This window comes from Temnothorax curvispinosus, unplaced genomic scaffold (assembly GCF_003070985.1).
Source record: "Temnothorax curvispinosus isolate PA1 unplaced genomic scaffold, ASM307098v1 QBEX01008590.1, whole genome shotgun sequence".
Lineage (NCBI taxonomy): Eukaryota > Metazoa > Arthropoda > Insecta > Hymenoptera > Formicidae > Temnothorax > Temnothorax curvispinosus.
The window spans coordinates 954,428-967,444 of record NW_020218370.1 but is presented as its reverse complement, the minus strand read 5'-3'; positions in this window follow the sequence as shown (position 1 = coordinate 967,444).

Genomic DNA, 13,017 nt, shown 5'->3' with positions numbered 1-13,017 from the left:
CAAAAGTAGCCTCATTTAAGGATATACGTAATTAAATTAGATGCTTAAAATTACGCGAGTGGCGAGTGTTTCTTCCCATCTACGTAGCGCGCTATTTGTGCAATTTTAACCGCGAAACTTCATTATAAATCTTTTGCGTAAGACGGGCCGGAAAGTTACCCGTTGAAAGGGTCAAAGTTTTGCCTCTCCGTAATAAAAGTAAATTTGAAGAGCGAACGTTTCAAGAGCCGCTGATATAGCACGTGAGCGCGGAGTTGAGATACGAGATGCGAGAAACGACGACGTGCGACGAGGGGGAATCTGTTAGAGCTTTCTGCCAAAGCGCGGCAGAACTAGTAGGCGACTAGTCACTCCGCGAACACTCTACAAACTGCAACTCATTCGTTAATTTGCGCGCCGGAAGTTATTGCGGAGGGCCCCCGTGGGGAACTGTCAATTCTTGGGCAATGTTAGTTGCGGCGTAACGTCCCGTAACGAGAAATTCCCACATACATCACAGTTATTAATGGATCGGCGTAACCAAGAAACGCCACGCCGAAGAAAGCCCATGGCCGTCGATGCGATGCGGCGCGAATCGAGAGAGTAGTTACGCGAGACGGTGCTAACTGCCGCTCCGTTTCTCGCATGATTACACTTTTCGTCTTCGGACGGAGATGACACGGAACAAGCGGCAAAAAATGTGTGTAGTAGTCATAAACTCTTTGCACAAATGAATTATCTTCCGAGATGATGAAGAATCGCGAGGTTCTAGGAAGAAATGCGAGATGTTCCGCGCGCGGAAGTTTGAATTAAAACAACGAGAAATAAATTGACGTCGTCGGTCTCCTCTGGGTTATTTAATTATTTAGTTCCTCCGGCGTACTTCGGCCGACTGCGACGACGCTTTCGAAGCAACGGAACTAAATTACCACGATATTCCCTGCGTTGACAGAGACTTTTTGGAACCCTCGAGTAGTTAAATGTTAAAACAAATATAAATCGGTTCGGTGAGGATAAAGCGACGAACGAGAGGAAAATCGGGAACACGAGAAATCGCAGTAGAGAAAAAGAATAAAGTAAAAAGGATAACGTCGTAGTATCTGAAAATAACCGTTTTATCCAGATTCGTCTCTCAATAAATTGAATAAAAAATCCTAAATAAGACATTTTTACTTTGCGCATCTGTATATACATACATATAAATTTTGCAAAATATTTAGAGTAATTAATTAATATTTTTTACTTAAGAGAATGAGCACAGCTTTTTCTGTTTCTGTCCCTTTTGATAGAGACGCGAGTAAATGTGTAATGATGTGGCGATGGGAGTTTTCAGACGCTACAATCATATTTAAAATTGACAAATTTATCATGGTCTTGTTTCCCGCGAGCTCATCAAATTGTTTCCTCCGTATAATTTGTCGGCTGGGGAACATCGAGCGTCGGTTAACGACGAGCAATTTGCTCGTCGAGTGTTTATCGGCACGATCGTTTGAGAGGGAAACGTAATGAGGTCTGAAAGAAAACTGCCGGGACAAAAGTATTGGTTACTTCATCGTTTTCGCGGGATTTTTTTTCTTATTGTTCATCCCATCACATTTGCGGAAGAATTTATCAGGAAAATTTATTTATGTTCCACAATTTAAGGAAAAGTACATTAATATATAGGATGTATCGAAAGTTGCGTTCTTTCTGTTGATCGCGTATTCTAAAACTAAATTAAGAATTACGATTATGTATATTGATGCGTCCTAATTATTTTCATACTTATACATAATCAAAGAAATAAAAATTTCTTAATAGAAGAAATTATAGAAGTAAAAATAAACAATAAACTATTTTTTAATTAATTTTGATTAAGCTTTACAATAACAAAATTTTAATTTTGTGTGTTTACTTAAATATGAAAGTATTTACAAAAATGCATAATTAAGTTTTTAAATTAAAGTTTTAATCGATCTATATACAAAACCAATACGTTTTATCTTAATTTTTATTATCATTAAAATTTCAAATTCCATTCCTAAACGAATATTTGAGATAATTATTATCCTTGAGCTTTTTAGGTTCATTAGAAACATTAAAATATAATAGCTTTGATAATATTTATTTTAGATAGTTATTTTATTTTTCGAAATTTAGTATCATTTTGTAAAAGATACAAGAAAGTGTATGCTGTTTATTAATAATGTTCAGCAAGTATAGATGCGGCAAAATTCGAAGCGGAAGCTCGCATTAAATGTCTTGAATAAATTCTTCGACCGAGACCGAAACATGCCAGTATGCCAAAGTCGTAGCACGTGTCGGCGCTGAAAGGGTGCACATGCGGTACAGCGGGGGTGGTCCATTTAATAATCAGTAAACTAGTTACGGCCCGCATACATCCATGTACGAGCGGCCATGGCCGCATGTGCGCCCTGAATTATTTACACGGAGGATGACCGCTCGCCAAAATGGACTTAGAATTCGCAATTAAGGTGCACGGGGCCATAAGCTCGAAACACATTACCGCATTATTATTAAAATCGAGCAAAGCCGACACCACGAAACGTAAGTCCGCCTTTCGGATGCATACATCACGTGGCGGTCCCTCGATGATTTATTATGGTTATCCACAAATTACCATTTGCGACAGAGAAAACAATTTCACAATCTTTATCTTTTGAAAAGCTGATATTATCTTCGGATTAATTATGTAAGTTACACTACTATAAAGTTGACGTGAACGTAATATGTATTAGATGCTACTAAAATAATTTATTAGAAATTATTTTTACTTCTATATTTATTATCTCTAGTATTTGTTTATTCTTTAGTAAGTTAATCTTAAGATCACGATTATATTTTTGCAACCAAAAAGCACATTTTTTATTATATTTAATGTTGCGAATTTATCTTTCTTTTAATAGTATAAATAAAAGGTTAGAAACAATTATTATTTTAGATTTTATCATCTAGATAGTATATCTCTATTTTATTCATTATTAGATTGACGACCGCGCGAACGAAACAGCGATGAAAATTCAAAGTTATAGGTGCACACACGTGCCACTTGCACTTGGCGCATCGCGTGCGATTTCCAACTCGCATAAATGCGGGTGTATATTTCTGAAAACTAGCGAATTGCGGGCAGCCGTGTTTGCGCCGCAATTTCATTCGCGGCGGCCGTGGCCGGTCGCCTAGCCGCAGTAGCGGTTGCGAATAATCGAAATTCAATCAAGAGGAATTTCGATGCGCTGTCGGAAAAACGGTGGTGCAACTTTTCTAGGACTAAACGATGCGTGTGTGTTCGTCAGTAAATTATTCGCAAAAGTCAACTCAGAACTTATACTTTTCGGTTCAATGCGAGGAATTTACTAGGAGCTTGCTCTATTAATTTTTCTCGTTACCAAATTTATATTTTTATAGTTTTACAAATTAATAATTTTTAAAAAAATAATTTATTAAAGTTTATCTTTCTGATCGATCTATATACAAAAACAATATACTTTATCTTAATTTTTATTATAATTAAAATTTCAATTTCTATTTCTAGACGAATATTTGAGATAATTATTATCCTTGAGCTTTTTAGGAAGGTATATTTAATTATTAGAAACATCTATAAGTGTAATAGCTTTGATAATATTTATTTATAAGATTTTGTAATAATCTATTTATTTATTTAAGGCGGGTTAACGTGCAAAGTCATTAATGTCACTAAATTATCCAAGGAAATACATTTACCTAGTCATTATTTTAATTATTTAAGTGCGTTGTGGACTTTCAAGGTGGTCAGTAGCCTGTAATTAATCAAGCGACCGTTATCATTCGCGAATTTCCGGTGTAAACAAGCCAGAATTAATGCCGGCGCAATTAAAGAAACATACGTCAGCCTTGCCGTAATACTTCATGCGGTTACGATCGGAGCCGCGGAAATAAATTTTCACGTAATGTTCGGTGCGACCAGCCAGGTGCAAGAAGTTTCCGTTCAAACCAGTCTTGAATGTCTTTACACGTAAGCAAGAATTGTACATTGTGTAAATTGTCGTTTCGCACGTAATCTGTGCAGACAATGTACGGACTCCGCTTATGACGATTGTGCTTTTTTCTCCATTCTATTGTATGCCGAGTAAAATATTACATTTGAAGAATTTGAACTTAATTTGACGAGTTTGGGCACGAAGATATTAAACAAGTACTGAAAAAAATACAAGTACATATGTATGTATGTAACATATGTTTAAAAGTATATTAGACTTTTTCCCCAAAAATGTTTATTTGTTTTACACCTTCATTATTCCAGCTTTGTCATTTCCAGCTAAAAAATTTAAGGTTATTTTTTTATTAAAACTTATCAAAGATTATTTATCAGTTTGTTTCTATTCCTTGCTTTTAGATTTTCTTATTTATAATAATTTCTTCGATAATCATTCAAAGAATCTTATTGAACTGTTTTTGTCATGCGGTTTATATCTCCTGGCTATGTGTTTTGTGTATCCCAAATTATTTTATCTCAACAAAATATCTTTAATCTTTAATAATCGTATTAGGCTGAGTTTTTTTCAGTATTCTCTTTTCTTTTATTTAAGACATCCAGTCATAACCAAGTGCAAAATTAGTATGCATTTTCCTCCACGGAGAAAGCTAGGAAATAAGAACCAACTCGTTTGTCTTCCGCATGACCCCCATAGTTTACCGTCCGCGTAAGAAAAAGTCCGGGTAAACATCACGTAGACGTAATTTAGCATCGTGCAGTCGACGGCGCGACCCTGATTAAAACGCAAGGCGGCCAGGTAGAGCTCGCCGGCATTGGCGCGCGCGCGCGCGCACGTGCGCGCGTTCGCACGAGGGTGCCGACCGTGTGTATGCAAATTTTATAGGTTAAATGGGGCGCCCGACCGGCCACGGAAATAATTATCCCAGTTACCTTGTATTCAGTACCTTAGTCATCCTCCCCAGACTCTAGACGGCGCACCCTCTCTCGGGGCCATTGTCGCGCATGCATGCCGCCGCACCTGCACTCGCTTTCTAGACCTTCTGCAATTCTCGGGTGAATTTCGATACGAATGTTTCGCGTAATTTAATTCTATTGCAATATATTTTGACGTTTGAATTAGTGCGTCATATCATACCCGTAATTATCGTAGTATCTACTTTGGGAAGGCAGTTTGACAGTCTATATCATCATTATTTTCATTATAAAATTAGTACTTTCTTCTGCGAGTCAAAGGTATTATATTGTCATATTGTATGAATATAATGTAACGTGACGAAGAGTGTCAGATATCAAATTGCCATTATCACGATTGTAATATTCGATTCCCAAATGGATATTCTTTTATAGAGAGAAACAAAATATATACTGAACACATTATCGGGACACGAGGATACGCAAATAACTGTGTTGTAGCATGATATTTTGCGCGTCGTTCGGTCGCGGAAATGCGAGGAATGGGAAATTGTTCAAGGGCATTATCAAGGCAAGGTTGAGGCTGGAAGGTTGAGGATGCTCTCGTGGTCATATTTAATTTAGCGGGGTGGCAAACTTCCCGTGTAACGGGTTGCACGAGAATATCGTTACAAGAAAATCCCGCGGCGTGACGAACGGGAAGTCGTGCCCGGGCGTGAGACAATCATATTAGAGACTTACATCACGCGCCCGTCATGCGCGGAGTTTGCGCTCGGTGCACCCACCCCACGCCCGCGTGTGTCTACACTTCTACAACGATCGATTTACCCTCCGGCTACGTAACTCCATTCGCGTCGATTTATAGTTTCTCATACTTGAAATTGGGAATTAGCGACGCGTCATCGCGAGCGTCGCACTTCGGAGATGCGCCCGAGCGTGTAAAGTTGCAATTGCGACATAAAAATGTCTAGTGTCACTTTTGAAAAGTAAAGTATGAATATAAAAAGCTTTTAAGGTAATTTATTTTAAGTCAATATTACCCGATGATATTTTACTTATACATTCTTTCAATTGTCTAAGAAATAATCTTTTCATAATAAAGAAAGAAAGATTGTCATTTATAGCAAATTTCTAGATTTCAATGCTTCGAATTTTTATTCTTAAAAACGGTTATATTACCTGCTGCAAGTTTCTTCAGCTAATAATATTGTTTGATAGTGTCTGTATATAAATTATTTTAAATGACAGTAAATGTAGTAATATTTAAATATTCAAAAATCTGTTCTAGTTTCTAGATATTTGAGTTTCTCGTTAATTATGAATAAAAATCTGTCTCGACATTTTAAAGAAGATTAACCTTTATTACAGTCTAATCCCAAAAAGATCCGATAAATGTTACATAACATTGGTAACGGTAATTATCTGCTGTAAGTTTCTCAGTTATTAAAGTAATATTGTTTGATCATGCCTGTATAGATTATTTTAAACAACAGTAGGTAAATGTAGTAATATTATTAAATATTCAAAAAAGCAACTCGTTGATTCTAATTTTGATATTCGAGTTTCCCATTGTGAATAAAAATTTGACATTTTTAAAGAAAATATTGGTATTTTGACATTTTTGATACCTACCACAAATTACCTTTTATATAGTCCAATCCATTGTATATACGATAAAATATTGGAAAACGACTCGATAAGTCATGTCAATGTCATGTTTGCTAATGAAAAGAGTCCTCTGGCTGCTGATTTTATAACGTGCACCATTCCACCTATGTTTGTTGATAAAAAGTCACGGCGAATAATAGATCGTCATTCAACCGTTAAGTAGCGTCCGCAAATTCCGTGTCTGGCTTGACTCCTGCCCCTGATGACTTAATTCTGGCGCAGCGCTTAGGAAGTAATTAAACGTCCGATGATTATCTATTTCCTGCATCGTCTGTTTCCTCCCCTTTCTCCCCTTTCCCCTCATCTTTGCACAATGACGATGCAGCACCGCCAGTCGAACCGGAAATTACTACGGAATCGAAGCTAGTCCGCGCGCGAGCACACAGGACTACGCACAAACGTGATGCATGTATGCTTAACGCACCTCAGATCGACGGGGTGGGTGCGGAAGAGGGAAAGGAGGGTGGCAAGCGAAACCTGCACGGTAAATTAGTGTGGATGGGAGGGGTTGTAAGCCCTTTCAAGTATGGCGTGCTCGAGCTGCGCTCGCCATCAGACGCACAAACGATGCTTATCGCGCCGGGCGCGTCAGTTTGATCACAGCGTGGAACTTAGGTTCCGTGCGTTCGACAGTCGACGCTCAGCGTGTCGGAACGTTGTCGGGAAGGTGGTGACTCGAATCGCCGCCAATTTTGACGCTGCGAGAGTGGCTATCGACTGTCGCGACCGGGCCGTTCTTTGAAATTTCAATTTTTCCTCACATCACCGACCAGGCCAGAGCGCTTTTACGCGCGCGACACAAACGTAGGGTAAACGGAGTAAGACACCTATGTTTGAGAGAAGAAAGAGAGAGATACATATATATTTTAATACTGCTTTTGACAGGTTTATAATAGATAACTTCTTTGGGGCTAGAAACAATTGTTGTACATACATGAAATAAGAACAATGTTGAGATCGAAAGACGCGTTATTTCATACAATATTTAAGCACTATCTAAACTGAATCAAAGCTTGTCGATTAAAAGTGATTATTCTTATTACGGATCACTTATTTGGAAGTAAATGTAAATCCATCGTATAGAAAATCTTTGAACTTTGTAATTGTTCCGGAAAATTATAATGTTATGAGAGGGGATTTATACTACTTTCAAGATGAACGACTTATATACCGTAATCTTTGCGCCAACAAACGAAAGCGTTTCGATATTAGCTACTGAATTTCCTCAACTTCATTTACGACTTCATCCGTCGATCCCCGTTATTAAATTAATCTCCATGCATCAAGGGAGGGATCTAAGATCGAGCCGTGCAATCTATCCCGTAATCCGGAATCTCGCGAGGGGTGAAATATCCGGCGGAGTGTACACGGGATGAATTATTCAGCGCGACGTCGATATTTAAAAGTTCCTCTTCTCCGCGTGCTCTCTCGGTGTTTGGCTTTTTGGAAAAAATCGAATTGAACGTGGCGAGAATCCCGCGGCGGCCCGGTTTCCCTTTTTTTTCATCCCCGGGCAAGCTCGCAAACTTATTCCTTAACTCACGGTCGGAACGAACGGACGTGAGGGAGAATTTAAGCGGTCGATCTTTTTCGCTGTGTATCACACAATGGACGAAATCGCTGATTCAAGCGAATGGAAAAAAAGTGAAATTTGGTGTCATGATGAAAATTACATATCTTGGACCATTGTACCACGAAAGTTACTTAACGAATAGAAAAAATAATATACATTTGACTTTATCACGTATATGATGTATAGATTGACAATGTATATTCTGTATATACTATTTCTACTGTTAGATTATAGAAGAGATAAACGGAAATATACTGTTATCCAAAACTGATAACTTTTCATCGTCTAACAAAATAATTTTTTAAGAATTTCTTTTTATACTTTTAAACTAAAACGTTAGTTCTACTTTCAATTCGCCTTTCGAGAACGATGTTGATATCGCGTCATTAGGGAAATATGCGGGATCGTATATTAATTCCTCAACGTGGATGTACATGGAAAATGAAAGGGAATCGGCGAATAATCTGGCGTGCACTGCGGAGATACATCGGTGGAATTCGCCGGCCGACAAAAACTATGATACACGCTTCAGATTAAATGCACAATGCGCCAGCGCAGCCAAAGGCATGGATTTTTCCAAACGTTTGTTTTTTTTGTCGGATATAATCCAGCGTGCTTTTATGAAATGCCCCTGATGCATTTTGAGTCCATCGCACAATCGCTGAAAAAAGCGGCTGGTATGTTGCACGAGTTTCGCATTATAATTCTTGCGAATGCAGAAATGTATATTGGGAGACAGACTGGACACTTTCCGTATGATATTGCTGTGTGCGTTTGTAGACCTGTGTAATTGAAAAATAATATAATTGAAAATAATGTTAATTAAATTAAAGATTGATTTAAAAGCAATATATTTATATTTGCATATTATGATTAATAAATATTTTATTTTAATTAATAATGTTATTGTTAGTAAGAATACGTAACATTTTTATAAATCTATCGTTGTAGAAATTTTGCGGAAAGGATAAATGTTATAGTTCATAAAAATATGTTACTGCTTACCATTTTTGATAATTTTTGATAGAATGTCATGCATATGCACAGAATACCAACAGGCAAACATGATAATATATTATAAATATGAGGAAACACACTAAATATAATGCAGCATATGTGAGGAGAATACAGAAAATCCATAGCAAAAAATACTTTTGTGAATCATTTTCCAATAGATAGAAGAACAACTTAATGGATTGATACATAATTTCACAGTATTTTTACGGTTGCGTTTTTCTATTCGGTCAAGATAAATCGAGGTTACGTAATGTATCACATATCGAGAAAAACAAATGCATATAGGAACGTGAATGCCCGTGGGCATGATATTCAATCATACCAACATGTAAATTAATTCGATAATTATAATAATATGCATACTAATATTTCTTGTCTTCTTACATAACATTTTTCATATTTTTTTAAATATCTTTTTTCTATTATTTTTAATTTAGAATTTTCAAAAATAAAACATGACGCAAAAATTATATATGTATGTACATATATGTATACAAAATATATTATATACAAATTATGAAAAATTGATATGAAAACAAATTGATTTATGATTATTTGTAATTGATACGAAAAAAGTTTAGTTAGATGAAAATGTTTTCGATATAATATAGAGATAGCGCGACATCAGTTTTCCATGTAAAACCATGTTTTTGTTCCGCAAGTTCGAAACTCGTGCACGTATTTTTGTTAAAATCGCAATTTCGAATTAAGTCACGCACCGCCGGTGCGAGAAACGATGATGTCGAATTCTATGTTTACAGCATGCATATTTCGAAAGTCCAACAGTTGCGTTATCGCGAAATAGTTGGCAAGAACGAGAGAAAGAGAGAGAAAGAGAGAGAGAGAGAGAGAGAGAGAGAGAGAGGCAGAGAGAGATGAAGAGGAGTCGCTTTTTTGGGACGGAAATTGTATGCCAATCTCGCGAGACAATTACGAGTGTAGCCAGGTCAAAACGGTATCTTTGCGTGTTTCGTCGATCGATAGTCTATCAAAGCGGTTAAGCTACCACTCTTCAATCAATTTTCCATTTGCATCGACAGTGCTTTTTCCGGACAACGGCGCAGATTACCTTTTCAGGTGGTCTGCTCGATACTAATAAAGGGACGTTCGATTTGGAAATACATGCGCGACAATGATCGATAATTTGACACTCTTCAATCGTGATTAAAAAGATCGAAAGTAAATAAGCGTAGATTTGAAATTGGAATCACTATATACTATATCTTTCTACTCTTTACGAAATATAGTATTTTTTGTTAACTTTTTTTGTCGTGAAACACATACTTGTATAAAAAATACAAAAATAAATAATTAAAAATATAATACATAGTAAAATAATGATTCCTGTCAATAAAGACTAAAGAAATCTTTGACGTTATAGATTTAAACATTTATATCACGATTTTCAATATAATACTTTAACATAACATATAAATAGCACTAATGCAATACTTACATAATGTATAAAATATTTTTAAACTTTTATAATAATTCAGTTACGTTATTATGAATTTTTTAGTTTTCTTAAAGATAATATAACGCAAAAAGTGTTACTCTCAAAATAAGTTTAATGATATTACTTCTATATTTGGTTCATATATAGGTATATATTTATTTATGCCCATTTATTTTATTCGAATTATTAAGACCGATCAGCTCTGCAAAATCTGGTATTGATCGGATGTCATTAAACTTCGTTAACTTCCTGATTACTCAACTCCGCGCTCTCTTATTGCCTGCAAATCACTAATTCCTCGTCGCTCGTTCTCAATCCCCATCGGCCCTCGGCCCTACTGAAGACCCTTCGTAAGATACCCTCGCGCGCGACGAAAGACTTTCCGGAAGTCATCGGCAGGGCCGATAGTGACGGACTTAGATTAACTTAGAAGCGTAGCGCGCGCGTAGGAACTTCAAAGAGATGTACCGACGCCGCGCCGCGGTACCCGTGAAGTATTCGAAGAACGGAGATTCGGCGGAAGCAATCTGATTCCGGCGTAGTTGATGAGAAGAAGGAGGGAATTGGAGGGTACGTCGACGCGACGGCTTCGCGAGCGAAACTTTACTAAATTTGCGCGCCGCAGGAAACAGGAGGATGCCGACGACGACGGCGACGGCGATGGGGGAACAGGGCGTCTCCCGGTTGTGTCGAAAGTTCTCTGTCGCCGTCGACCCTGTCGGTGACATTGAGTAAGCGCGCGACTTTCGTATCGATTATGTGGGATTAGGACAAGCCAACGACGATAACGTTGCTTCGAGTGTTGTCGCTATTATTTCGTTGTTTTACATTGTTTCGGTGCTTTGCGTCCGCTTAATTTTCGTTCCGCGGAACGGGGAATAGTGTAGTTCTCGTTTCCGCGTGGCGAAATATGAAATTGCAACAATGTTAATCGAGATTAATACCTAAAAAATATCAAATCATTGCATATAAAAGAAATTATTTCGAAGCTTTAATTGTTTGCGCGAGTCAATCGAATATACGTGTAATATGTTTAGTCACATTTTAAACTAGTTTCATTAATAATCATGTATGCGTTAAACTAATTTTGTTTATAATTTAGTGAGAAATTAATTTATAAAAACAGGCACATAAATAATTAAATTCTGTTATTTATTAATTAATGCGTGCAGTTAAAAGTCAGTTAAAAAAGTTGTTGCATTCTTTCAAATCTAACAAATCCGCCTTATAAATATAACGTTACAAGTTTCCGAGCTGAATTGACGCTGAATCCATCGGTCGCAACTTCCTGCGAGGCCTTTCCTGGGGTGGCAATTTGGGTGGGTATATGGAGGGAGAACCGAAAAAGGGTTCTTGTTTTCGGTAACTCCGGGCATTAGCCGTATTACTGTAACGATGTTGCTTTCCGTTTAACCGGTTGCCTTCATTATTGCCCTATCGAAGTGGCGAAGGGCAGGGAACGCGGCTCGTTTCCGATCAGATGTGGGCAATTAAAGACCAATCGTTTCCCGTTACGAGATCGCCCCCGCTAATTCTCGTCCTCGCGCCACGCACTAGCCTGGTAATGCAGTTGAGCGCCGTTACCGCTCCTGGAATGCGTAACGCGTTTCGATTTTTAATCGATCTTCGCTCACAGCCCTACACGCCGCTTGGCGCACGGCCCATCGATCGTGATCGCCGGTACGCGCTGCGTTTAATCCAGGAACCACGCAGTGCATCTCTGACTCGATATGTTCGTGATCGTAAACGTAGTTAGTGCGGATTCAAATGCATCAGCTCCAAAACGGATATTTCTTGATCGTGATGTTTCTCGAAAAATATCGTAAAGTTATTATACAGTAAAATTAGTCTCTTCTTCTGTTTTTTCTCGAGATATTCTCTGTAATCGTGGAATATATACGGAAATTCTTGCAATCAGTAGAATATGAGATATTCTTCATGATGTATTGCTTTCATGAGTTAAGCGCGTTGATTTAAACTTTAAACATTTAATTTTTGCGAGCATAAACCGAGTTTATTATATCCGCCACATACGTATCATACGAGAAATGCGGAGAGATTCCGCGGAAGAAACGTGAGAAAGTCCTCGACTCGATACAGCCGCGGCCAACCGCCCGTTTCTGGGTGCATTATGTAACCAAGAAAGAGAGACCCCCTGAAAGTTTTATCGAGCGTGCGCGATTTCCCAAGCTGCACCGTTGAAATGCATGCTCGTTGTATTCCGCGGAGAAAGAATCGCGATCTTGTATATCGTGTGCACCAGCTAGAGCTAGACACTCAATAAATTTCCGCTTTCTCTGATCCCGGAATTAGTTGTTGAAGAAGCGACATTTGCGGAACACTTAATTCACTATCTCGCCGCTCGTTTTTAGAATGCGAATGGCATATCATCGGTTTAAATCTACTGCGTTCCTCAATAAAATAATTGTGTTTATC